At 40.5% G+C, this 27,997-nt stretch overlaps 1 protein-coding gene and 1 long non-coding RNA gene across 6 annotated transcripts in view; one reads left to right on the top strand and one right to left on the bottom strand.

The window, feature by feature from the left end:
• CDK6 (cyclin dependent kinase 6) overlaps window positions 1-27,997 on the bottom strand; it is a 235,773-nt gene that overhangs the window by 35,259 nt on the left and 172,517 nt on the right. The window lies entirely within an intron of this gene.
• LOC118143687 (uncharacterized) lies at window positions 28-20,037 on the top strand. Its single transcript, XR_004728013.3, has 3 exons — window positions 28-145; window positions 4,334-4,582; window positions 19,480-20,037. It is a non-coding gene; the product is annotated as an uncharacterized LOC118143687 (long non-coding RNA).

Genomic DNA, 27,997 nt, shown 5'->3' with positions numbered 1-27,997 from the left:
TGTTACTGGATTTGACTAACGGCTCTCAATCAGACCAACTGTCATCACTTGAGAACATGCTAGTCAGTGAAAGCCAAAAAGGAAAATATAAGCAAATCCAAATCATGGTATAATTTTTCTGACTGCTCATCTTTTGAATCCAAAGGTATTTATCTCTCTAAATATCTTATTCTGGGTTCTCCTTGATAATACGTTTAATGTATAGATCAAGAGATAATACACCACTCAGCTGCAACTGGTGGGAGGCTGAAGTCAGGAGGTAAGGGTTGCCACAGGCACTGGCTAGCGTAAGAGGGCAGCTGCTCGGCTGCCCACGGAATGTATATGTATCCTGCCCCTTGCTCTGCCCACCTTTGGAAATGGCACTGGAAATGGCTGGTGTTCAAGTGTGCTAAGTAGCTAGCATCAAAGTGCAAATGAAAGGGGGGCCCTCTTGGAGGTTCTTTGTTGATAACAGTGGTGTTGAATGCTAGCAAACAGGAACCAGGTTTTTCTCTTTATCATTCCCCTTGACATAGTAGACTTTAGGTCCAGTGCAGCAGATAGGATTTTTCAAAAAGAAAAAGATACAAAAGAAGGATGGTGTAGCACAGGAGATAGTATATGACTGGCATAAATAAAATAAGAGTCTGTCCCAACTTGGAGCTTCCAGTATCAACAGAAACTCCATTTTGTATGACTGAAGGCTTTGAAAACCATTAATGATCCCAGCTTTTGGTCCTGACAGAATCTAACCTACAGACAGAGAGAAGAGAATTCGGATGACTGTTACTTTCTGGGTCTTACTCTGGTGTTTCACACAAATTTAATCCCTTCTTAAATCTTCCTTCTTAAAAATGTATTGAATGGCATTCATTTAATACACTCTGGAAGGAAAATAAAGTAGAAAAATCTTTCTGGAGAGCAATTTGGCTCTATCTATCAAAGGACTTAGGGTTTTTAATATGCTTTGTATCACTATTCCACTTCCGAGAGTTAGTCTTAAAGGAATAACCATGAGAACGCAGAAAACTTTACTTATAAGGGCAGGCATCACAGCTTTCCTTAAAGAAGTCTTGCAAATTTCATTCACTCAACCAGCATTTACTACGTGCCTACTATGTGCCACAGAATACTTAAATACAAATAAGTAAGATCCAGATATGTTTTTATAAAAGAAATGCAGATTACAAAAAAGCATGATGTAATTTTATAAGAAATTAAAATGTTATAATGCACAGGAAACAGTTAAAAGATAACTATTAAACCATTAGTAATAGTCATCTCTTGGTCACTGGTTTATGGTTTATTTTTCTTTCCTCTTTCTTTTTTTATTTTTAAAATAACTATCTTGTAAAGAGCCATTTTGACACCATGTAAATCTCCTGATCAAATTTCCACTCAGTAGTTTTAGCATCCACTGATGATTTTTTAATCTGTCACTCACTCTGTATTTATTGGTTGTCAGTCTATGGTAAGTCAAAGCTCTCTTTTCTCCCATTTTATTATAACCCTTTACTGTAATTATGTATTTTGATGTCCAAATTGTTTCATATTAGTCCAGGGGTTCCTTCAAGCTAAATTCTGTGCCTTTTTGATATGTTCCCATATTTTTGAGCATGTTCTTACTTTCTGATACAATATACTATAGACTTATACTCTTTACTCTTTTTTAAAAGTTCTACAACAACCATGTACACTTTTGTTAAATGAAAGAACATAATACATAATATTTTAAAAATAATCATACATAAGATGAATACATTATACAGATTTTTATAAGATTAAAAAAAAAGTCCAGATTGCTGATCCTGGACTTTTGTCTTTTGCATTGTATTCCTGGACCATGTAAATGGTCCAGGAATATTAAAACAAATGGGCCTTTTCTTTGAGTTCCACTTGAGATGGGAGAGGGTAGCACCTCTCCCATCTCAAGTGGTTTCATTACAAACCAGTATGAAAGGAAATTATGTCCAGTGAGATCATTAAATGTGTAACTCACTGCTCTTTACTTAATTAAAACCAGTGAGCCAGCCACACAGCCTTAGATAAGAAAGGTAACAGTTAAAGTACATTCTGTTCAATTAATTAATGTCTCATAGCCAAATGTCTCTGTCTCGCCCCTTAGAAAACTGCATAGAAAAATGGTGAGACACCATCATTTTCATCTGAGTGATTGAGTTTCTTCCTGCTGACTGTTTGGAGTTCCCCTATGAGCTGGCATAAGGTACTCTTTCCTGTGGCTCAGAGTAACATTCTGAGAGCCTGGGAGACTGCCCTCTGGATTCTGTGAGGAACTATGGAAAACAAAGGAAGACCAAGTAGGAGCTCCCAAGTCCTCCTTTGTGGAATGGTCAGCTGACCCCATGCCTCAACCCCAGAACCCTGCCTAGTTTCTTTAAATCTTAGTTGGGTTTCCTTAAATTCACTTGCATACTCAGCCTTTTGCCAGACTCTAGGACCAGCTCTGGCCTTTGTGGTAACTGTGGTGGGATGCAGGAGGAAAGACATAAGGAGCTCTGCAATGATAACTCATCATTTGACTACTGAGTCATTTCGCCATGCCATCCAGCCTGCGGTGACTTCAGTTCATGCTCTGTACCTCAGGCTCAAGGCTCTATCTAGAATCCCAGTAGTCCAGGTCCTTGGCCTTTGACACTGAATTCTTCTAATGTCTTATGTTACCTCCAGCAAGAAGCCATCCTTTATCCTGTTCTAGAAAAATGATACACCAAAGTAACAAAATTATGAACAGGAAATTCAATGGCTAAGTCTCACTGAACATGTACAATGCAAAAGGCAAAAGTGAAGTGCTTTACACATACTCTTTAACCTCAGATCAATGCTATGAGGGAGAGATATATTAATATCCTCATTTTACAGTTGAGGAAATTGAGGTTGAGGGACAGTTAATAATAGCTCATCATCATTGAGCCAAGAACTGATAGAGACAAGACTGGGCGCGGTAGCTCATGCCTGTAATCCCAGCACTTTGGGAGGCTGAGGTGGGTGGATCACGAGGCTAGGAGTTCAAGACCAGACTGGCCAACATGGGACATCCCACCTCTACTAAAAAATAAAAAAATTAGCTGGGCATGGTGGCTTGTGCCTGTAATTCCAGCTACTCAGGAGGCTGAGGTAGGAGAATTGCTTGAACCGGGACCTGGGAGGCAGAGGTTGCAGTGAGCCAAGATTGCACCATTGCACTTTACAGAGCAAGACTCCATCTCAAAAGAAAAAAAAAAGAGAAATGATAGAGACAACTAGTGGCTCTCATGACCACTTCACTCTATTGCATTGTTTGGCTATGACTACGTAACTGCTAGAGGACTTGAGACTCAGGTTGAACAAAAAAAAAAAAATTTTTTTTTGAGTCAGGGTCTACTTCTGTCACCAAAGCTGGAGTGCAGTTGGGTGATCACAGCTCAGTGCAGCCCTGACCTCCTGGGCTCAGGTAATCCTCCCACTTCAGCCCCCAAGGCAGCTGGGACTATAGGCATGTACCACCATAGCTCACCAATTTTTTGTAGAGACAGGGTTTAGGCATGTTGCCCAGGCCGGTCTTGAACTCCTGGGCTCAAGTTATCTGCTTGCCTCAGACTCCCAAAGTGTTGGGATTACAGGCGTGAGCCACCACACCTGGCCAAATCCCAGGTTTTTAAAAGTAAAAATGAATGAATGGGAATAACACTGGTAAACCTGATGTTGAAACTAAGTAGTGTTCTTCAGTTGGTTCTAAGAAAAGAAAGAAGCAATCCCAAGGAGCCTGTAAGTCCATGAAGAACTTGGAACAGGTTTGCCATATAGCACACTCCAGTAGTTCATTCACCCATTCAGCACATTTGGAGTCTGTGATGTGCTCATCACTATGCTGAGTGCAGGGAATACAGAAATAAGACTGACATGGTCCCTACCCTTGTGAGGCTTACAGTTTAGGGAGAAAGAAAGAAATGATTAAATAAGTGGTAAGTGTTATCAAGAAAGTAAGACAGGCTGGTAGAGAATGATAGAAAATGCCTCTTTAAGGAGGTAGTATTTAACCTAAAGAATGAAACAGAGGAGTCAGGGCTGTTGAGGTCTATTCACTTTCTTTTTGTCTTTGGTGTAGCTGGAATTTTTGAGTACTCTTCAAGGGAGCTTTATGACTTGGGTTCTGTTAACAAGTCGACCACGATTTTATAATCCATGTGCTTTATCGCGAACGCTTTCCTTCACCCTGTTCAAAACATCACAAATGTGATATAAATGGGACACTTACTATTCAGTCTAAAACAGTCCTCATTTATTTATTTATTAAATACTGAAAAATCCCTTTAGAATCAGGGATAAGAGGAAAGGTCTTTGTGTTTCGCAGAGTTCATCCAAGTGTGCTATTTGTTTCTTCCCTGTGGAACTGCCATATCAGCTTTAAGAAAGATGATGAAAGAAAAGAAATGGGCCGAGAAGGACCTAAGGAAACCAGGCCAAGCTTGCTGTTCATGTGGACCCTTAGGGGGAGAATGGAAGGCAAAAGCAGAGAACTGGGTCCAATTTTCTTTCTCAGTGCTATCTGTGCAGTGGTCAGATGTGGCACTCACAACCAAAAGTTTTTGAAACAGCACCGGTGAGTCCTGATCAATCTCTTTCAAATTTCTGAAGCTGATACATTTTATTATCTCATGAGTAGAGATACTGAAGATTCCTCTTAAGGCAGGAGGGGAAGACCTAGGATCCCTTTCTTTGCTATAATCTAACTGCATTTTCCCTGGGAGAACAGAAGTTCCCCATGGATTTGTGGGGTTGGGACAAGTGGCCATTTACAGCTAAGAAGGGAGTATTTTTGAGGTTTAGAGAATTCAAATCATGATTATTACTTCATGTTCAAAGACTGCAATAAAAATGGCTATGCACCCTTCATGGAGCAATCTGACGTTTTGAGAGTCTCTACTCCCTGGCTTCTGGAAATCTATTTTCCCTCCATCCCAGTATTTCCTTTAACTGTTGAATAATTAACCCTAAGTGACTAACCTAGTCTCACAGGAAGAAGGCTTGTGAAATCTGCATGTAATAAGTGTAGATTAAGTAATGTGTACAGTCTGGGAAGGTCAAAATTCCTTTCCCAAGGCCTGGTCCACGCTGAAAAAGATGAAGGAAAGCTCATACTTTAATTACTGGAGCAGCCATTTCATTGGTTCACACATCACCAGGACCTTAGAGGTTTCTTCTATCATACAGAAGTCACCTGGATCAGCACTCTTGCCTCTCTTCTTTGTCTGCCAGTGGAACTCCACCACCCGAGGCTGCCCATGTGGGCCTCCAGATTGTGAGGCCACAGGGTCAGATATGGGGCCTGGCGCTGCACTGCCACAGGGCTGCGTGTCCAAAGAGGCAAGCAGCCAGGCAGAGCCCTCTCTGTCACAGCGTGGCCACCTGTCTGAGAGGGAAGACAAATCCCATTTCATTGGGTTTGGCATGGAAAGCAAATTGTCCACCCCCACACGCAAAAGCACTTGAGTGGCAGAAGGAAAAGTACACACCCCAGCTGCAAATATAACAGTGGGTCTCTTCAGGATGAACCTTCTGGTTAATCTGGTTTGGAGTCTATGGTGTTTTCACTCAACTCTCATGGGTTTTTAAGCTGTATTACAGCTCCCAGGCTTTTAGGATAATTCTCTTAATGAAGTAATGAAATGCCAAAGAAGTGGCATCATAGGGCTTTGCCCTTTCCTGCTTTTTAAAGGCCATCAAAATCATCATTCTCTAACATACTCATACAGGAAAAAGATGAGGCTTATCTTGTTTTTAAGCTATTGTGTTGCCAGCATTTCCATCGTACAAGAAAGATAAGTAAATGCTTGCAAAATAAAGTCTGACCCAAGCTTCACCTGATATGCAGTTTCTATCTTGCTGAGTGCACATGATAATAAGATTTCAAATCGGCATTAGAAACCATGGTTCAATCCAGAAATGTGCTCCTGCAACCCTGTGGGGAATCCTGATGACTTCACAGTGAAGCCAGCGTCACAAACAGGATTTCCTAAAGAGGTCTTAGGGTAAGGAAGCTTCATTCTAACTTTGGCTCTGCCATCTGGGCAGCACTGCTGCTCCTCCTCTCCTGTAAACAGGCAGTTGGAGGGGGCCAGAGGCACTCCTTCCTACTGTTCCTCATGGCTCTCACTTCCCTTTCATCTTTGGTAATAGCTGGAATTTATGAGTATGTTAGATGACCTTCTAAGTCTTTCCTTTGCAGTTTATTTACTTAGTGGATTCTCCTTAGAGTAAGGCTCCATCTTTTGATGGTTCTCACCCCAGCTGTATTTGTCCAAAGGTGTGGCTTTATCTGTATGGCATTTAGCTGAATGGAAAGAGTCATAAAGACTGTATGTGATTCATATAATCCAACAGTGATTGTGCATACATGACACTATTTCCCAACTTATACCTCCTTCCTGTACAGCCAGGTCTTGCTTTTCTGAGAATGCACTGCTATTTCTGTGGCTTGCCTCATGAAATTCTTGTTAAATATCTAATTAAACATCTCCAACATCCAGCTCAGGACTAACTTTAGGAAGTCCCTATTATTCTAGTTTGGGGTAATATTTAACTTTTCTAAGCTCTTAACAGTTTAAAAAATCTGTACCATGTGGCTTAGCACTTACATATACATGGTCTGATACTGCTTGCTACTTATTAATGCTAACACATCATGCACATTTTTATTTGCTCGTGTAGGTTATAACCTCCCTGAGACTCAGTCTTCATGATTTTCCTATCTTCCACCGTGCCCAGAATGATTGTAAGCACCTGGTAGGTTTCTTTCTTTTTTTTTTTCAGACAGAGTCTCTCTGTTGCCCAGGCTGGAGTGCAGTGACACAGTCTCAGCTCCCTGCAGCCTCTGCCTCCCAGGTTCAAGCGATTCTCCTGCCTCAGCCTCCTGAGTAGCTGGGATTACAGGCGCCTGCCACAACATCTGGCTAATTTTTGTATTTTTAGTATAGATAGGGTTTCACCATGTTGGCCAGGCTGGTCCTGAACTTCCAATCTCAGGTAATTGGCCTTCCTCGGCCTCCCAAAGTGCTGGGATTACAGGCATGAACCACCACACCTGGCCAGCACCTGGCAGGTTTTCAAAGAATATTTGCTCATTCATTAATTGAGATTAATGGGATTCTTCTGGAAGTTCCATTTCCTTATTATGCAACTGAGTTAAATACGTAAGTGTAAACATTAGAATTACCAAAGGAATAATGCTAGGACCAGTACTGACTTAATATGCTTATACTGTTTTGATTAGTAAAATGACATGACACCTCTGAATTTAAAATTAAGTGCTTTCTGGGAATATAACATAAAAAATGACTAAACTCTACTGAAGAAAAATCTTGAGACTTTGTGACTGAAGAGCAAGATGGCAAAATGTTTTGAAAAAGGCAAGGAGCAAACTATGCATTTGGCCCATGTTATGCCAAAGCCACTCATAGCGATGGGCTCTCACCCACAGGCTGCAATGTGTTCATTAATGTATTCATTACTCATTTAGTTGGTGGCCACTTTATGCCATGCTCTGTTAGGTACTAGCTATACAGTGGCAAGCAAAATAGAAATGGTCTGGTTTATAGTTTCATGAGTGATAGAGCAAACAGGTTTTAAGCCAGAAAACACTAAAATAAATATAAGTACAAACTGTGCTAAGTTATGAAGGAAAAAAGCCAAGGTGTTGTGAGAGTGAATTCCCAAAAGTACTGATCTTATTCTGGGTTAGGAAAGGTCTCTTTGTGGAAATAACATTTAAGATGAGATTGGAAGAATGAGATGGAGCAGCCAGGAGGTGAGTTGAGGGGGTGAGTGGGCGGTGTTCCAGGCAGATGACTCCAAGAATCTCTGCAGGCAGTTTCTTGAAAGGACCGATATAACTGCTGCTTCTGCACAGCAAAGCCAATAAACTTATGGATCCAAATAAGAAGAATATAGAAAATTCATAAACTCATTCAACACATCTTTATTGAATGCTATGTGCTAGATATAGTTCTCTGCCTCTGGGATACCCAAGTAAACAAAGCAAAGATCCTTGCCCCTGTGGAGTTTAAGTTCTATAATATGAAATAAATGCACCAACATATTTTCATCTAAATATTGCAGGTTTGGCTACAGACCCTGATATATGTGTAATGAAACTTGACATGTCTCAGAGAAGGAATAGTGGAGTAGCAGATGTAGGGGACAGGTGTTCCCTGTTGGGAGACAATTCTCCATGGGTTCCTTGTATTTCAGCACATCTTGCAAGTAGAGACACTAACTGCATTTGTGCTGGACTAGATTTTCAAGTAAACTGCTTTGGAAGGTGATAGTGTCTCCCTCTATAGCATGAGCAGGTTTATTTACTATTAAACATAATAATACCTTCTGCTGCGGCAACAGTCAGGCCGACTTACTAACCATTATAAAAGATTCATGTTCCCAAAGCTTGGGGATTTTTTTTGTAACACACTGTGTGTGTGTGTGTGTGTGTGTGTGTGTGTGTGTGCATGCGTGCATGCAGGTGTCATCTGGTCCCCTTATTTTCCTAAGGGAATTGGGAATCTGGTGCAAATGCTGATACTGTAGCTACTGCTATTGGTGTGAGTAAAGAACTGGCCTTTGTCTCTAACCCAAGATTCTTGTGTCTTTTGCCAGCCCATTAAACTGTGGTAGACTAATTTGTTAACTTGAAAGTAGGGGAAAATCTCACATCCTTCACAGGTCTTGACATGAGTCAAGTGACAAACTAAAAAATGGGGACTTTTTAGTTGAGAAAGACAATGACCAAAGGAGTGGAGGATGAGGCTGAAGTCTATAAAATGAATAAAAGTAAACTTGGTTGTATTCACCAGTTTTGAATATTAAGTGAAGGGATGAATCCTTGACATTTGAGAGAGGTAAGTTTAGGTCAATTAGAAAGGAATTTCCTCACATAGAGGATACTAACCTTATAGAACTTACCATCTCAATAAGTGGTGCTGGCTGAAACTACAGATTATTTTATAAAAGGCCTCACTAAAGTGATGGATGACAAACCATGTATTGATGTATTGACTGATGCCCAGTTCAATATATATTTGATGACCGAGTGTTTGCCAAGTGACCAGCGACAAGATGATCTCATTATCTGTCAGAGAAGAACTACTGGGAAAAGTCATTAATCTGACCCAACAAGGGCCATTTTTAATCTACAAAATGGGAAATAGACTCTTTACTACTTTATCTAATTTTAGTTTTTACTATGGATACACATACATAAACATATACATTTGGGATATGTAAGTATAAAAATCTCCTTTATAACAAGCTATAAATCACAATAATCCTAATTCATAAATGTTAAACAATCCTGGTAAAATATGCTCCTATTTTAGAGCAGCTGTTTCCCAAACTGGATGTGAAGAATACTTCCAGGTAATTTTAAGAGATATATCCTGAAAAAAAAGTCCCATGGTCAAATATGTTTGGGGAGCTATGCACTATATGTATATATATCTTTGGAAATTCACAATTTACATTAATAATAGGGCTTTGTTAAGTCCCGAGTCACAGAAACCTTTGTTTAACCCAGTGTTTCCCAAATTATTTAGTATTGACCCATCATTTCACAGCATGCCCATCAGTACCTCATAAAATACTATTCCATATAACAGATTGAGAAATTCATTTGTCAACTGTTATAAAATGAAGATTTATATGGCAAGGACTGCTATAATGCCAACATTGTCTATACAGCCTCACTAATTTGAAGTGAAAAACACCAGTGAAGGGGGGACAGATGGGCCTCATAGGTGACTGGCTGTCCTGGTTTGCTTTCTCATACAGAGGGTCGGGACATCTTCACTGGGGGGAATCATTGGGATTAATTATTTCTTGTGTCCAAGGAGCCCGAATGCCCCAATTTCATGAATATTTTCATGTTTAAGGAAAGGATAACAATCATAGTTATTGCTAACATTTATTGCTTCCAATCAATGTGCTAAAATGTCATTTTAAGCACTTTATATTATAAAATTCTCACAATAAACCATGAGAAAGGTAGATTTATTATCTATTTTCACACCAAAGGAAACTGAGGCACTGGTGATTATGTCACTTGGCCTGGGCTATGCAGCTAGTAAGTGGAAGAGCTAGGATTTAAACCCAGGCAGTCTGGCTCCAACATTATCTCCTATGCTCGACTACCTTTGGAATGACAGCATATGTTAGCAAACTTGCACATTACCAGTGCAATTCATAACACAAAGCAATTCACTGTATCTTCTACTTGGGTTGAGCCTTATGTAAGTAGCCTTCAGAGCTTAGAAACCATAAATAACAGATCTTGTGCTAACACATCTTGAAAAGCATGTCTAAGTTTTACAGTTGTACTAGAAGAAGTAAAGTACAAAAAAGGACAGCTGGTACCATTGCCAAAACAATCTCCCCTTCGTATAGTTTCTTCTTCTCACCAATTTGTTACTATATGCAATAATGACTTTAAGTAAACGAACAAAAAGCTACAAACAATACACCCACCCTCTTTTAATTACAGCACTATAACAAGGCCACTTTGTTAAAATGGTTCATCTCTAAAATGTTTTTCTTACCAAAAATGATACAGAGATTCATACATATTCATACATTTCCCCCTAAAACCCCAATCCTTTTTGTATGTTTTTAGTGGAGTGCAGAGAGTAAAGCTTCCACCAAGTGCTTTTGGCCTTCAGATTTGCTGCTCATTACTGTGTAGACATTCTCAGCCAGAGCGCGACAACAGCCGTTCTGAACTGTGTTTTCTGCAATGTTTAGTGTTTATTCCACAACCTTCTGTTGGGTTTTTTGTTGTTGCTGTTATTTTACATGTTGGCATATTAATTTTCTATTGCTGTTGTAACAAACTGCCACAAATTTAGTGGCTTAAAACAACGCTCATGTATCATCTCACAGTTTCATAGGTCAAAAGTCCAAGTATGGCATGGCTCAGCTGGTTCTCTGTTTAGAGCTGTACAAAGCTGACATCAAGGTGTCGGCAGAGCTATGTTCCATTCTGGAAGTTCTGGGGCTAAATCTGCTTCCAATCTCATACATGACTGTTGGCTGAATTCAGTCTGATGTGGTTTTAAGACTGAGGTCCCTGTCTCCTTGCTAACTGACAGCTGGGGTCTGCCCATGGTTTCTAGAGGTCTCTCTCTGGTTCCTAATGTGGCTACTACATCTCAGAGCCAGCAAAGCATGCTTGATCCTTCCCATGCTTGAAGTCTCTCTTTCTGTCATATCTCTTTTGCGTCTAGCCTGAGAAAGTTCTCTGTTTTTAAAGGGCTCTAGATTGGGTCCACTCAGATAATCCAGAATAATCTTCCCATTGTAAGGTTCATAATCTTAAATACAACTGCAAAATCCCTTCTGCTATGTAATGTAACAAATTCATACTGTTTAGGGTGTAGATCTATTAGGGGATCATTCTAGGTACCACTTCTGATAAACATTTCTGTGCCAAGATGGCTAACAGCGGTTGATGATAATGCTAAATCTGCCCCAAAACAACAACGAACAACAACAACAAAACCAAAGGAAGAACTTCACAGCTAGACATTAAATTCCAAAATTTACCCATTTCCAGAAGGCTTTAAGGTCCAAGAAACAGGATAAAGATCAGAAGTGAGTTAGGGATTAGTAGTAGGAGGTCTTTGATATTATAAGGAGCATAATCAATTGCTCTAGACCAGCAACTGTGCAAATGGTAGCTGGAAGAAACCACTGCGGGGGCTTAAAGAGAATACAGGAATAACAGCAAATGTCCTAGGAATGCATGTCTATAATTGGAAATAATACTAAAAAACCCTTTTTTCGGCCAGGCGCGGTGGCTCAAGCCTGTAATCCCAGCACTTTGGGAGGCCGAGGCGGGTGGATCACGAGGTCAAGAGATCAAGACCATCCTGGTCAACATGGTGAAACCCCGTCTCTACTAAAAATACACACACACACACACAAAAATTGGCTGGGCATGGTGGCGCGTGCCTGTAATCCCAGCTACTTAGGAGGCTGAGGCAGGAGAATTGCCTGAACCCAGGAGGCGGAGGTTGCGGTGAGCCGAGATCGCACCATTGCACTCCAGCCTGGGTAACAAGAGCGAAACTCCGTCTCAAAACAAACAAACAAACAAAAAACCCCTTTTTCTTTTTTTGACATGGAAGAACTCTGGTGTCAGCTGTTAACTCTCTAGTAGTGGGGTCTTAGGGAGGGCCTGAGGATCTTGAGAGAGACAGGAGCATTCAGGGAGCTGGGGTACTCCAAGGAGGGGCTCTTTACCAGTGGGTCTGGAAGCACATCAATATTTTAACAATGGGTAAGGGATGCAGTAATATTTATAAAAATAACACATCCGATACCATGAATGAGAGTTGACACTCTGACAGGGAGGAACACTACAGTACAAATACTTTCAAATTTCAATACTTCATAATGTACTGATAGATTGTAATTTATTAAGCAGTCCCACCAATACTGAACATTTTGATTAATTTCACTTTTTGTATTAATATACACTATTTTCAAGTAGAGAAGCATGTTAAGCAAAGTGGGAAAAATACCAGAAATGATATCAGAGGAACACATCACCCACCTGAGAGTTTAACCCAATTTGCCTTTGCATCACTTTCTCAATTCTCCTCAAGTGTCAGTTTTGTTCTTTGCTGCCTGCCTTAAGGGGACTGTAATTTAGCTATTCCATTTTATGTCTTTATAATTCTTTCTTATCTCATTTATCTCCCTTTCCATTTCATCTTTGGTTTTTCACTTTGAATAGCCTTTTATATATTTATTTTTTAGGTCTTTAGAGACCATTTCTTTCTAGTCAAAGGTGGGCTAAAATGAAACACAATTTTAGTCATACTTAATTAGACTTTTAAATCTGATGGTACACTCTGCCTGAAGCTTTTCAGGGGGAATTTCGGAGGTCCAATTACAGGGCTAGTCTCATAATAAGAACTAATAATTCATAATGAAATTATTTGCTTTTAAACCTCATCCAGATGCTGTTGTAAAAAATATAGTAACCCAACCACATTCCTATAGGGTCATTAACATGGCCAGTACAAACAGGTGAGGTCTGCTGAAGTAATAGTTCTCAGAGCTTCTGTGAAGAGTTAGATGTTGGTTCTGACAGTATCACTACAGGGCAACCCTTTCATACCAGTCCTTTCATAGTATAGTATCCTGTTCTTGACATGCAGAATTTGATACCCTTCTCAGCTCAGGTATGCCCACTGGGTATTTACCAAATATACAAATAGAAACTGAATCCTGTATCATAAACTTTGTACTGCTTTCACACATTAAGACAACTCAGCTGAGAATAAAGTTCTTGGGTTACAGACTTTGCCCCCAAAAAAGCTGTAGAATTTTTTCTTTTCTCCTCTATTCAACAAGAGAGTAGTCTGGGCCCGCTCGATTTTCTTTCGTGTTTGTATAGCTTTAAAATAAATGTATTTGATCCTTATAGGCTATTTTCTTTCTCCCTGCAATTCAAACATTTTTCCAAACGTGCTGTGTGTCAGTCTTTGGAGTGAATTCCGTAGGCTGTCTTTTTCCCTTTCACCTTGTAGCACAACACTGATGTTCTTCAATCTACCATCTATCTGATAAACAAATTCCTTTGTTCTGGTGTCAGTCACTGGTTCTACTGCAGGCCCATATCACAAGCAGTCCTAAGAATGAATCTCAGGGCTCCTGTTTGAAATCCTGACACAGAAGAATGAGCTCTTAGTATATGAGTATCCTGCAGGGCAGATGTGAAACCTGGAACTATTGTAACCACTTTGCCATGAGTGAAGACAGCCTTTGAAGATGCCAAGACATAGAAAATGGAATCCTAGGGAGACGAAGCTGCAGCTTCTGGATTAAGCCAACCCTGAAGCTCACCTATGAGGGAATCACCATTTATGTGAGTGAATAAGTTCTTCATTCTTTAGTGGATCCAAAATGAGTTTTCTGTATTCACAGCCCTGAGTATCCCAACTGCTAGTGTCTCTATTCAATGATTTCCCCCAAAATATTGCAAGATCTTTTAATCTATGTACTCAAGTCTTTCCTCAGTTTAGGAACATGTTTCTTTACTTGTGGCTTTGATTGCTGCATTTTAAGACCATCAGCTTCCTTTCTTTTTTCTTTTGTAGATACAAGGTGTCACCATGTAGCCCAGGCTGGTTTCGAACTCCTGGGCTTAAGCAATCCTCTTGCCTTGACCTCCCAAAGTGCTGGGATTACAGGAGTGAGCCACTGCACCTGGCCTCAAGATCATCAACTTCTTAGGCCAGATTTCCATTATTTATCTTTTATGTTTGTCAGTTTCTCACCATTTTATAAGCCTTTTGTTCTTTTTTCTCAGTATTTTGTGAGAACTTCCAATACTGTCATTTATGTCAGTGGTTCCATTTCCTACAGTATTAATTCTATGCTTTACTGCTTCCTATCAGATTTTGACTGTGCTACATACTTAGTTTCCTTACTATTCCATGTCTCATTCGTCTCCCTTTCCATCTCAGATTGCTGTTTTTACATTTTAGAGTGTTCAGTTCTTGTGGTTTTTTGTGTCTGTTTTAGAGAGTATGTCTTTTAGCATTCTTTTGAGTTAGTCTACTGACTTTTAGACATTTTCTTCTGACTTAGCTAATCATTTTCAGAATTTTTATCTTTTGGCTTTTTGAGCCTTTTGGATAATGTTACTTTGCCTTATCTAGTAGTATTTTTTCAAAAGTTACGATATTTTTTCTTTTAGATAGTTGTTTTTCATTTTCTAAGGGTAGCAATCTAACCAGAAAATTTGTAGTTAATGCAATGTAGACGTTACTTTGAACTTATTCTGTAAATTTTTAATTTTGAGACGAAGTCTCGCTCTGTCACTCAGACCGGAGTGCAGTGGTGGAATCCTGGCTCACTACAACCTCCACCTTCCGGGTTCAAGCGATTCTCCTGCCTCAACCTCCTGAGTAGCTGGGATTACAGATGTGTGCCACCCCACGCCCAGCTAATTTTTTTGTATTTTTTAGTGGAAAAGGGGTTTCCTCATATTGGTCAGACTGGTCTCGAACTCCTGACCTTGAGATCAGCCCACCTCAGCCTCCCAAAGTGCTAGGATTACAGATGTGAGCCACTGGCCTCTGGAAATATTTAATGTTCCCTGAGTAGCTTAGATGTTAATATCTAGCATGTTTCATCTAATATTCTCTTATGTCTCTGTCCCCACTTACCAAATATCCTATTATTCTTACTTCCAGACCCCTACTTCCTTTTGGTATGTATGTGTTTTCTGGTATTTGAAGCCTCTTACCTGAGAGAGCGCAAGATGTAATACTGTGGAATAGATAAGACAACAGCACTGTGAAAATCTCAATAGGAAGGGCAGTGGAAAGAGCTGGCTATTTTCTGAACTGAAATCAGCCTAGTGTTTCTGAGACAAGAGGAGTTGAGGGAGGGGGAAAAAAGGTCTACCTATTTCCAGGTGCATATAACAAACCTTTGTCACCAAATATATATATTTTTTCCTGAGACAGAAAAAAAGCTAGTCACCCAGCGTGGATTGCAGTGGTGTGATCATGGCTCACTGCAGCCTCAATCTCCCAGGCTCAAGTGATTCTCCCACCTCAGCCTCTCAAGTAGGTGGGACACAGGCATGTGCCACCATGCCTGGATTTTTTCTTTTTTTTTTGGTAGAGACAGGGTCTCCCAATGTTGCCTAGGCTGGTCTTTAATTCTTGGACTCAAGTGATCTGCCCCCCTTGATCTCCCAAAGTGCTGGGATTACAGGTGTGAGCCACTGCACCTGGCCACCAAATGGATTTTTCAATCCAGTTCTGGCTAAATGAAAATTCTTCCTATAATTTTGATAATTATTTCACTGCCAGTCTTAGTTTTCAATGCGGGATGTTTGTGCAGGCCAGTAGGTATCATTTTAAATGAAAAGCTCCTAATATTTTGAATACATTTTGATTGAGGGTTTACAGAGGTAAATGCAACAAGAAGCTGTTAACATGCAATCTGTAGAAAAGGTAACTAGTTTAGAGAAAAAAATGAAAAATGCCTAAGTACTAAGTTCAGTGCTATTTTTAATCAGGGCTGTATGCCACCTAACAAAGTGCCTTTTGAAATCAAGTTTATTGCATGCTGATGCCTGGAGAATTCAATATGACTCTGGCAAGCAAAACAGAGCAATTGGCTTCCAAATTACTGCTGAATATTGTAATATTAGCATGTTAAATTATTACCAATTAAATGGTCAGGCAACATAGTACAAACACGATTTGGCAGGCTCTTGTTACCCCACTTTCAAAGTATTGGATCTCCTCCCAAGTTTTGGATGGGAAATGTCCAGCAAACTTTGTGCCAGTGTTAAGAGAAGAGCTGGTAGCATCCAGTTCAGTTCATGGTAAAATCTAATCTCCATTAGAAATCTGCCACATTGAATTGTCCCTTGCAATGTTTCAATCAGCAAGTAAGTACAGTCCACATATCTGCAGTTGTCTCTGTCACACCTTTCTTTCTTCTGTTATAAAAGTCCACGTATGTGTGTGTGCACATATATACACACTCCTAAGCAGTCAACAACTTTTAATCAATCCTATCTACAAGTCAATTCTAATACCTGTAAATCTAATTTGGCAAGCAAAACTGGAGCAATAAATCACAAACCCAATACTATTATGTATTTCTAGAGGAGGTCAATGTGAAAGACCATGCTGAATGCTCTATATTTCTTATGGTTAAAGTGGGAGGAAGAGAAGGACAAAGGGAGAGAAGGAAAGAGAAGGAAGAGAAAGAAGGAGAAGAGGAATGTTGACAGAGGGAAGAGGAGAAAGAAGTGAAGGAAGGGAATAAAAGAGGCTAGTTAATATATTTTATTTCTATAAGAAGATATCCAATGTTTTTCAGTTAAACCAAGTGCTGGGTCTTAACAGAGGCCAGCTCCTTCAGCCACCATTGGAACACCAGATGGGAGGTAGACCCTCAGCACAAAACAATACAGCAGCAAGGGTATCAGACAGCCACAGACCACTCCACAGTGGGGCCCATATGGAGTTACTCAGATTGTCACTACCACCTATCATTTTAGTACAAGATCTACTAGAATCTTTTGATACATCTTACTATTTATTGTAATTTAGTGCCTTACTTGTGTTTGGTGGAAAATTGCATAGGCATACAATAAAATCTCAGCAATCTACATTTACCTGAAATACCTTGCATTAATTACTATATTTATTATTGTCTAGTAAATGTGCATGAACACTGTAAAACAAATGTAAATGTTACATCATGCTTTAAAGGAGTCACCAAGGCCAGACTTGGAGGTCCAAGCCCCAGCTAGAATAATTTTGTGCAGGTGTGGTTCTTTCTATTTTGCAGGGCTATCAGGTGCCTCCTGCTCATGACAAAAATGAGACGGTAAGTTTGCCATGGACAAAATATTAGACTGGTAAGAACTGACTTTCCATCTGGGACACAAAAGGATTCTCTAATTTTCCTTTAGAGTTGGTCATAAACTTTCATTCCAGAGGTGCCCACCCTATACCTGGAGGAAAGGAGCATTCTTATCTCTGAAGACACAGTGACACAGAAAGCATCTGAACAAGCAGGCCTTGTCAGGTTTCCCCCAGTTTATCACCATTAGATCACGCCTTTGGTCTTCCACTCATGCTTCTGCATGACTGTCCATAAAAATGCACAGTTGTCCCTCTTTCTTTGGATCTTCATTTTTGGAGGCACCCATGTTACATAAAACATATTAACTACACTTGTATGTTTTTCTCTGAAAAAAGTTGGCTTTCAGTGTATATAACATCGACTCTCTCTATGTTTTATAATCAAAAGTGGGTGGCTTCTTGCCTCCAGCTGAATATTTTCATCTGACTCAATGGTTGAAAGATATGACCAGGTAGACCTGAGACTTTATGACTAGGTAGACTTGAAACTACTAGTTTGATTATTTTCCTATTATAAGTGGCTGATGGAAATGCTTCTAGAGTTATTCCAAGGAGCAGACCTGGAAGGCATCCAAAGTAATGATGCACAAGCGTTGGTGACTAAGAAGGAAAAATGACATGAAGGACCCAAACTCTGTCCAGAAGGAATATCAGAACTCAATATACCTTATTCTTCAAGCCTAGGCACTTATGAAATTCTGTAGAATAATCTTTGAACTGCTGTGCACTAGAAAAAAAGCTGGTCTGAAAAATTGCTTGGGACATGATCTGAGATAATTTTTTTTAACTGACAAAATGAGGTTGATTCCTTCCCTATCGCTGTGCAACTGATAAAAAGGAAACCCACAGTGAATTTCACAGTTGAAAGATGTCTTTTATGCATCAAACCAAGCTTAACAAAAGTTTTATAAAATTACCAAATTCACTTATGTTTTCCACTTACTATTTTTGACACAGTCTCACTCTGTTGCCCAGCCTGGAGTGCAGTTGTGCAGCCCTAGCTCACTGCAGCCTCCATCTCCCAGGCTCAAGTGATCCTCCCACCTAGCCTCTGAATAGTAGGAACTACAGGAGTACACCACTATGCCTGGCTGATTTCTTTCTTTCTTTCTTTCTTTTTTTTTTTTTTTTTGATTTTTACTAGAGACAGGGTCTCACTATGTTGCCCAGAGCTCCTGAGCTCAAGTGATTCCCCTGCTTTGGCCTTCCAAAGTGCTAGGATTACAGGTGTAAGCCAACCTGCCCAGCCTCCACTTGATACTATTTTAAAGTAGTGGTACAAAAGGTAGCAAGTCTTATGTAAGAGTTCTTGTCTTGCTTTACTGTTGACAACGTTTCTTCATCTTTGAGACTCTCAATCCTACCTCCCACCTCAAGCTAAAAACAGAGTTTAGTTGAAACTCTTGCAGGGTAATTTGGTTTAGCTAGCAGAATTTAAAAAATTTGCATGTCATTTGACCCTGTAATTTCACTTCTGGAATTTACCATACAGAAATACTTGGACAAATGCTCCATGAAATAAGCACAAAGATTTTACTGCAACACAGCTTGCTGTAAACATTGTTTGTATTTTTTTGACAAAAAAATACCCTAAATGTCCATCAAGAGGAAATTAGTTAATTATGAAATAAATGAACTATCAGTTATTAATCTGTTTAAAAATGAGTTAAATCTCTATGTACTGACATATTATAATAAAATAAAGCAAATAAGCAACGTACAGAAGAGTATCAGGTAAGCTCATTTCTGTGAGAGAAATGTACAGATCTACATGTGTACCTATGTATTTTATGCATTTATAAATGCACGCTCTCTCTTGCTCTCTCTTGAATTTGTAACAAGGAAGATGTGGAAGCATATTGAGGGGGATATCTTTGGGAGTTTGGAGGGGAGTAGAGGAAAGACAATGTTCACATTTTATACTTCTGTATTAACATTAGGCGTTTTTACAACCAGACTGTTATTTAACTTTTTGGTTTAATTATTTTTTCAATTAAATAAAACTAACAGGCATTGAAATCTCCTACTTTGATCCTTCCTACAGCAATTTTTGTTTCTTAAAGTGGCATGTGGAATGAAAGCTCACAGAGACAATGAGGCTCCCCAGGTGCAAGCATTTTTAAAGTCAGGACACACTGAGGACGGTTCACTAGTGTCGATAAACACTTTATACTTGCAAGTTGGAGCTCAAGCACCACGAATTCAGGGCAGCTGCATCAACCTCAGCTTGGCTGGTTTCACATGCAAGATCCCCAGTGTCTATAGCCCCTACACAAACCAGAAAACACGACAATGTGGGAGACAGAAGAACGAGACTTCAGTGAGAAGGGCACTGACTTATTTTCTTCTCTCTTCCTGACAAATGGCAAGTTGTCTGTTTCTTCTTTAATTTATCATTTTATTTGATGACTTAGACCTGCATTGTCCAATCAGTACATGTGGCTACTGAGCACTTGAAATGTGGCTGGTCTGAACTGAGATGTGCTGTAAGTGTAAAATAGACATTGGAGTTTGAACAGTTAGGTAAAAAAGAAGAATGTAAAAATATCTCATTCATCTATACATTTATATTCATTAAAGGTTGAAATGATAACATTTTAGATGTACTGTGTTAAATAAAACATATTATTAAAAGTAATTTGACTTGTTTTCTTTTTACTTCTTAAAGTGTGGCTACTAGAAAATTCAAAATGTATTTGTGGCTCACATTACATTTCTCCCAGACACAGCTGGTTTATACTTTTACAGATATTCCACATGCCAATGCAAATGTTCAAAAAAAGGAATAGCACGGTAGAGAAACAGGCATGTCGCAAACACACACACACACACACACACACACACACACACACCTGCCACAACTGTTGTTTTTTTGCTACTCTCTCTCTTGTGCCTGCCGAATTTTCCAGTGTAGCTTGTTATAGTTCAGTGTAGCTGCTATAGTTTACATAGCTTTGAGCTCAAGCTCTACCAGTGACCAGATGTGGGGTCCTCGGACAAGTCACAGGGAGGATTAAATTGAATAATGTATACCAAGATTTCAAGGTTAGAAGAGTAATGACTTTGTGTAATAAGCTCTGTAGACACACACACACACACACTCACACACACTCTCTCTTTCCTCATACCCTCTTTCTCACACACACACACACACACTCCTCATACCCTCTTTCACACACACACACACACACACACACACACACTCTCTCTCCCTCTCTCTCTCTCTCTCTTGAATTCTTAATAAGGAAGAACTGGAGGTATATCGAGGGGGATATCTTTGGGAGTTTGGAGGGGAGTACAGGAAATACAATATTCACATTTTATACTTCTGTGTTAACATCAGCCATATTAGACATAGTAAGAATTCCAGAAATGACCAGGATATGGTTTTCTCTGGAAGCAAAGAATATCAGAGTTGGAGTGAATCTTGAGCATCATCCATGCCAGTGTTTTAGAACTCTTTTAAATCTCAGAAGCCCAATAGAGAGAAAAGATGAAAGGAAGATACTCTTGCTGAGTGTGGGAGCAAGAAGGGCTGAGAACTCCCTGGACCATACATAGGAGGGGGATGTAAGTTCTCTGAAGCACAGTTTGAATTCCATGGATGTGGTATTCCAGCCTCTCCATTTTACAGATAAAGATGCTAAGCTCCAGAGGTTGGTGGTTTACCTTCAGTCACAGAGCTGTAGGGGCAAGGCTGGAACCCATTCTTAGATGTCTGGTTCCTAAGAAAGAACACTGTGCTCTGCATTACATCACTGCTGCAGCTGTGGTGGACAACTTGTGCATGGAAAGACAGTGGTGCAGGAAAGTATTCTGACACAGGTGCAAACAGAATGCCATGCGGCTACTGGGATGGGAGACAGTGCTTCAGGCCTCTTCGCTAAAGAAGCAACTTCTAGGTTTACCTTTGAAAGATGACAGAGGCTGCTGGGTACCCAGGACAAGAGAAGGGCAAGGGTTCTAAGGAGGAAAACCTTGAGGCATGTTTTGAGGCCAAAAGGTAGGTCTCTTTGACTAATAGTGACATCTTGGAGAATAATATATGCTATGGCCAGAATAGAGTTGGAGCCTTCTTTAAAAAAGTCTCAGAGCCAAGGATCCTATGCCAGTCTTAGCGAGGTTTTGAAAAGAATGATAAGAATATTAATTCATCATAAACACATGAATGGGCAAGAAACAGGGAGACAGATTGGTAGGTTACTGGGTGACTGTTAAAGACAGCCTCAATTAGGGAGACGCAGGTCGTGATGGAAATGGGCCAGATCGGAGGGGCCCCGTGAGACAAAATCCACAGGACTTGGATACAGAAGGATGAAGATGATTCCACGGTGACTCTGAGGACCTAGCTGGGGGTCTGTGGGATAAGGGTTCCTTTAACAGAAACAGGGAAGGTAAGAGAAGCTGGTTCGATGGATTCAGTGAAGAAAGGGTATCTATGAGGTGGTTGGTGGAAGAGCCAGTCCATTAGGAAACTGCAGTGCAGCCCTAGGGCCCATCTGAGGGTCACCTGAATCTTACATAGATAGAACTCTTTGTAAGCACCTACATTTGGGAGAAGAGAGATGAAGAGCCAGGGAAAGGGATATGAGCAGAGGCACCCAAAAGTGAGCTTTTCACCAACAGTGAGGACAGGGTGGCTTTCATGGAGTGAGTGGCTACAAGATTGAAATGCTGCAGACATCAAGTGAGATAAGAATGGAGAGGAGGCCCCTAAATGCAATGATGATGAGATCACCATCAACCTCTAACACAGCAGCCTAAGTGTCTGGAGAACTCTGAAGTCAAATAACCCTGGTCAAAGCCTCTTCTTGGGCCTCAGTTTTCTTACCTGTAAAATGGGGATGGCAATACTATCCCTTATAGAGTTATTCTGAGATTTAAATGAAATTGCTCATTTCTTCATCCCTTCCAATTATAAAAATAATAGATAACATTTATTGTACACTTACTGTGAGCCAAGCTCTGTTCACCCTTGAACAAAACATAGGTTTGACCTGCACAGGTCTACTTACATACAGTTACTTTTCAGTAAAAGCTATCAAATATAGCTGACCCTTGAACAACACTGGGGTTAAGGGTGCTGGCCCCTATGCAGTCAAAAGTCCATGTATAACTTTTGACTCCCCTAAAACTTAACTATAAATAGCCTACTATTGACTGGAAACTGTACGAATACCAAACAGTTGATTAACACATATTTGGTATGTTATATGCATTATACCCTGTATTCTTACAATAAAGGAAGCCAGAGAAAAGAAAATGTTATTAAGAAAATCATAAGATTAGAAAACATATTTATTATTCACTAAGTGGAAGTGGCTCATCATAAGGGTCTTCATCTTCCTCATCTTCATACTGAGTAGGCTGAGGGTAAAGGGGAAGGGGGGTTGGTCTTGCTGTCTCATGGGTGGCAGAGGCAGAAGAAGAGGTGGAGGAGGTGGAAAGGGAGATAGGAGAGGCAGGCACACTTGGTGTAACTTTTACTGAAAAATGTCTGTATATAAGGGGATCTGTGCAGTTCAAACCTATGTTGTTCAAGGGTGAACTGTACAGAACCTGGCTTACAGTAAGTGCATAATAAATGTTATCTATTATTTTTATGATTGAAAGGGATGAAGAAATGAGCAAGTGATGAAGAAGTGGAGGCTACATGTGCAGACTCTATTCTTTCAAGAAGTTTGGGCATGAAGGGAAAGAGAAAGACCAGGGGAATATAAAGGGGAGTGAGAATCTTTTCCAGAATGGAGAGATGAGGGCACGATTTGACTCTTGAGGCAAGTCAGAAAGGGATGATGGATGAAGTGAGAACCCAGAAGCAGGGTAGGAACGAGAGCAAGGGTTGAGGGATTTGCCTTATAAGCAGGGAGTATGCATCCTCAGAAACTGGAGGGAAGGAAGGAGAAGGTGAAGATAAAGAGAGTTTTGAATTGAAAGAAAAAAGGAGCTCACTTTGAGGGCTTCACTCACCTTAATTAATTGGAGATGAGACTGTATGTTGGGTTGAGAGTGTAGGTTGGGGCTTAAGGACTGTGGGGATGGGAAGAGAAGGGAATCCTAGCATGGAATTGGGTCTGAGACCAAAGGAGGGGAGCTGGAGGAGAGGGAACATGCCCACCAAAAGCCTAGATGCAAGTGCTGAACAGGCGTGTGTGCTCTAGTTGCTCTTATTTCTGTCTCCAAGGAGAGCTTTCTCTTCAGTGGTGGAACGTTTGGATGATGAAGTCCCTAATGTACAGTGTAGTGAGAATGGAGAAGAGAACATCAATTCTCACAGGGGTCACTAAATGCTTGTGTATAGGCTGGGGGACAGGGAGAATGCAAGCTGAGTGACGCAGCTGCTGAGTCAATCAAGACCCTCAAACTGCTCTGTCTCCACGTATGTGCAAGACACTTCCATCAGTGACATTTACTCTAACTCTGTGGTGACTCTGCTTAAAAATCATGGGTCCTGAAAATCTCCAGGTCATGCAGTTAGGACTGGGGAGACGGGAGTGTAAGAGAATGGCAAAGAAGTTGAGAGGCTTTGGCAGAATTGTGCCCCTAAGGAGCAGACAGCTAAAAACACTGCAATTCCCTTCTTAAGGGGATACAGCACCTACAGAAAAAGGCCTGGTTTTAGTTACTTTGAAGAAGATTGTGAGTAAAAGTTCAGGAAAGAGAGAAACTTCTTCCTATGTGACAAGGAGTCCAAGAGGCAGATTTGAAAGGAGTAGCAGAGAGAGGGGAGGTATTGGCTGCTAAGAACAGGGACGGGAACATGGGAGGAAGCGATAAACCAGCAATTGTAAGAGGGAAGCAATGGCTTGGGAAGCGAGAGGGAAGAATGGTAGAATGGTATATGATAGGATGGTTAGAAGAAGACTAAGCAGAGAAAATCTGGTTTGTGGTAAAGACCACAGAGCAGGCAGACCCAGGATGTGAGACTGGAGGGGCCCTGGAGTGGGAAGGTGGAGGGCCAAGAGATGCCCCCACAGGGAAACACCAGGTCTGGGGGTGGCTTCTCAGTATATGCCGTGAAAACAAATAGAGTCTTCAAATTCATGTTAAAACACACATTAAGAATTAAAAAAAATCAATATTAATAACATTACAAAAGTATTAATTTGCTCTTACTTAGAACTACCTTGTATGCATTACTCAACCAAGACTGGACCTTTTCCTGGGTACCATCTTGGATATATTTTCACTCATGAAAATGCTTTTTAAAGAGATCTTCCCATTTGGCTGGTCCTTTAAAGGAAGAAAAAAAAGGGTCTAGGAAAATATCCAGTAAGAGGTAAGAAATCTGAAAGTCTAGAGTGCCCTGGTTTCCATGCACGTGTTTTGACCTAACTTGAAAGGATGAGTTTCTTCTCATAGGCTAGGGTGTGCCTTCTGGTGCCTCAGTGTTCAGGTCAGCTTGTGAAGGACCTCATTTCCTGGAGTTCACCAGGGAGGGTGCTCAAATATGGGGAGGCACCAACACAGTAACCAATGGGAAAATTGGCAAGGCACTCTGACATTTTAAAGATATTTGCTCACTGACCACTGACCCACAAAGGACAGTTTCACTGTCAGTTTCTCAGCTACTGGTGTTTAATTCATAGAAATCAGTGACGACAAGCCTAGAGAGGCCACCAGACAGGCAATATGACCGATCATGAAGCCTTGTTTGTTTCCTTTGAACAGTGACTCTATTTGATACATTCTTCTTGGTGGCATTTGGCATTTCTTTGCTAAGGATTGGCAGAGCTGGCAACTCAGAACTTCTAAGAATTACTATCTGCTTACCACAATCTTCATATTCAAAGAATCATGTTTTCTTTTCTTTTTTTCCTTTTTGAGACTGATTCTTGCTCTGTCACCCAGGCTGGAGTGCAGTGGCCCGATCTCGGCTCACTGCAACCTTCACCTCCCAGATTCAAGCTATTCTCCTGCCTCAGCCTCTTGAATAGGTGGGGCTATAGGTGTGTGTCACCATGGCAGGCTAATTTTTTAGTAGAGATGGGGTTTCACCATGTTAGCCAGGATGGTCTCAATCTCCTGACCTCGTAATTCACCTGCCTCAGCCTCCCAAAGTGCTGGGATTACAGGTGTGAGCCACCACACCTGGCCACATGTTTTATTTTCTAAATGTGCATTTTATGTGACTTTGCTGTAGCCTAGGAAACCCAATAACTTTCAAACTACAGACAATAGTTCTGAGTAGGATCAAAAGGCAACCAATAGATACCTGGGGAGTTAATGTTGTGAATTTATTTTGCTGTATAGTTAAAAATCAATCTATCACATCCATCCATCCATCCATCCATCCATCCATCCAGTCTCATCATTTAAGATAACTAGTTGGTAACTAACCAAATTTATAACAATGATTTTTTTTTAGTATTAAAATACAATTCAATGTGGAGTAAGGATGGGTTACTCTGGATGAAAAATTAAAGGAGAAAGATAAAAAATGTAGCTGTTACCCGCTTTGTAGAATGCTTCTGTGGGCCAGTGTGGGTAATTATTAAGCCCAGATAACAGTGACAGATGATATTTAAACTCTCTGGCTCTTTGTCAAAAATCTGCTCTAAGACTCTACTGAGTTTATATTTCCTAGGTATTTCATTTTTTTTTTTTTTTTTTGAGACGGAGTATTGCTCTTGTTACCCAGGCTGGAGTGCAATGGCGGGATCTCAGCTCTCCGCAACCTCCGCCTCCTGGGTTCAGGCAATTCTCCTGCCTCAGCCTCCTGAGTAGCTGGGATTACAGGCACGCGCCACCATGCCCAGCTAATTTTTTTTTGTATCTTTAGTAGAGACAGGGTTTCACCATGTTGACCAGGATGGTCTTGATCTCTTCACCTCATGATCCACCCTCCTCGGCCTCCCAAAGTGCTGGGATTACAGGCTTGAGCCCCCGTACCCGGCCGGTATTTCATTTTTGAATAAAAGACATGTGCCTCTTAAAAATATGACAGAGAACTGGCCAACCTTTCCAATACAGGAGAGATTCTTTATCAAAGCTATTAAATAAATATGCGATTTGCTTCTCGATGACTCTAAAATCATTGCTGCTAAATCATAACTACACAAAACATTCCAGAAAAAAATATGGCCTAAGCTGGGTGTGGTGGCTCACACCTCTAATCCCAGCACTTTGGGAGGCCGAGGTGGGTGGATCATGAGGTCAGGACTTCGAGACCAGTATGGCCAAGATGGTGAAATCCCGTCTCTACTGAAAATACTAAAAAATGTTTTTTCACTAAAAAATTAGGTGGGCGTGGTGGCTCATACCTGTAGTACCAGCTACTCAGGAGGCTGAGGCAGAAGAATTGCTTGAACCCAGGAGGCAGAGGCTGCAGTGAGCCAGGATTGAGCCACTGCACTCCAGCCTGGGCGACAGAGTGAGATGCCATCTCAAAAACAAAAAATAAATAAAATAAAAGACCTAGTAGGTCAAACAACAGCAATGGTGGAAACTCAGCAGAGTAGAAAAATCAAAGGTGATGGAGTCAGGAAGACCTGGGGGCTTGGCTCTGCCATTTAATTATTGTATGCTCATGGGCAAGTTATTCACTCTCCTTGTGGAAGGCTCTAGTTCTTTATCTGTAAGCTCAGGAGAGAAGCCTTCAGAATAGGAGTTTAAGCAGATAATGCACATGAAGGCCCCCTCCCCCGGCCCCACTCTGCCACAGCACGGGCCTGTCACATGACAAATGCTAACTCCCTTTGCTTCTTTTCTTTTCTCTAGGTTATGGAGGATGGAGAGCCAGGCTGATGCACAAATGATTATTCCTCAAAGATTTTAAATAAACAACTAGGATGTGACCTCTAAAGAAGGCTAATCCCAACTTCTGGCCTTCCACTGAGAAATCTTCCCCCTCCAAAAACAGACTTGTCATTATACCCACTCACAGTACCCTACACTTCTTCCCAGCATTTATCGCAGCTCCGACTAATTAACTAATTGTACAGGTAATGCATCTTTTTTCTACTAGGATTTAAGTCACCCCTCTAGAAGTGTGCCTGGCATAACAGCAGCCACTCAATAAGTTATTCGCAGATTGAAAGGAACACTTATTATAGGGTTTCCAACATGTGACATATACTGTTGGTGACATGTGAGATGATTTAGGGAGTAAAAATGCATTAACTTTCTCAATAATTTTAATGGTTATAAATTTATTCTAATGTGTATCAGACAAATAACTGGTCAAATCTCTGATTTTTATACATAGCCATGACCCTCATAATAACGTTTTGGTCAACAATGAATGAACTGCATATGTGAGAGTGGTCCTCAAAGATTATAATGAAGGGGAATGATTCCTATTTCCTAGTGACATCATAGCCATCTTAATGTTATTGTTGTGCAGCACATTACCGCACATGTTTGTGGTGATGATGGTGTAAATAAACCTATTGCATTGCCAGTCATATTAAAGTATAGCACATATAACTAGATACAGTACATAACATTTGCTAATACAAGACTATGTTACTGGTTTATGTATTAACTATATTATACTTTTAGCATTATTTTAGAGTGTACTATTTATAAAAAAAGTGTTAACTGTACAACCGTCTCAGCCA

The sequence above is a fragment of the Callithrix jacchus genome, chromosome 11 (assembly GCF_049354715.1).
Source record: "Callithrix jacchus isolate 240 chromosome 11, calJac240_pri, whole genome shotgun sequence".
Taxonomy (NCBI): Eukaryota; Metazoa; Chordata; class Mammalia; order Primates; family Cebidae; genus Callithrix; species Callithrix jacchus.
This window is presented reverse-complemented; position numbering and strand designations above follow the sequence as displayed.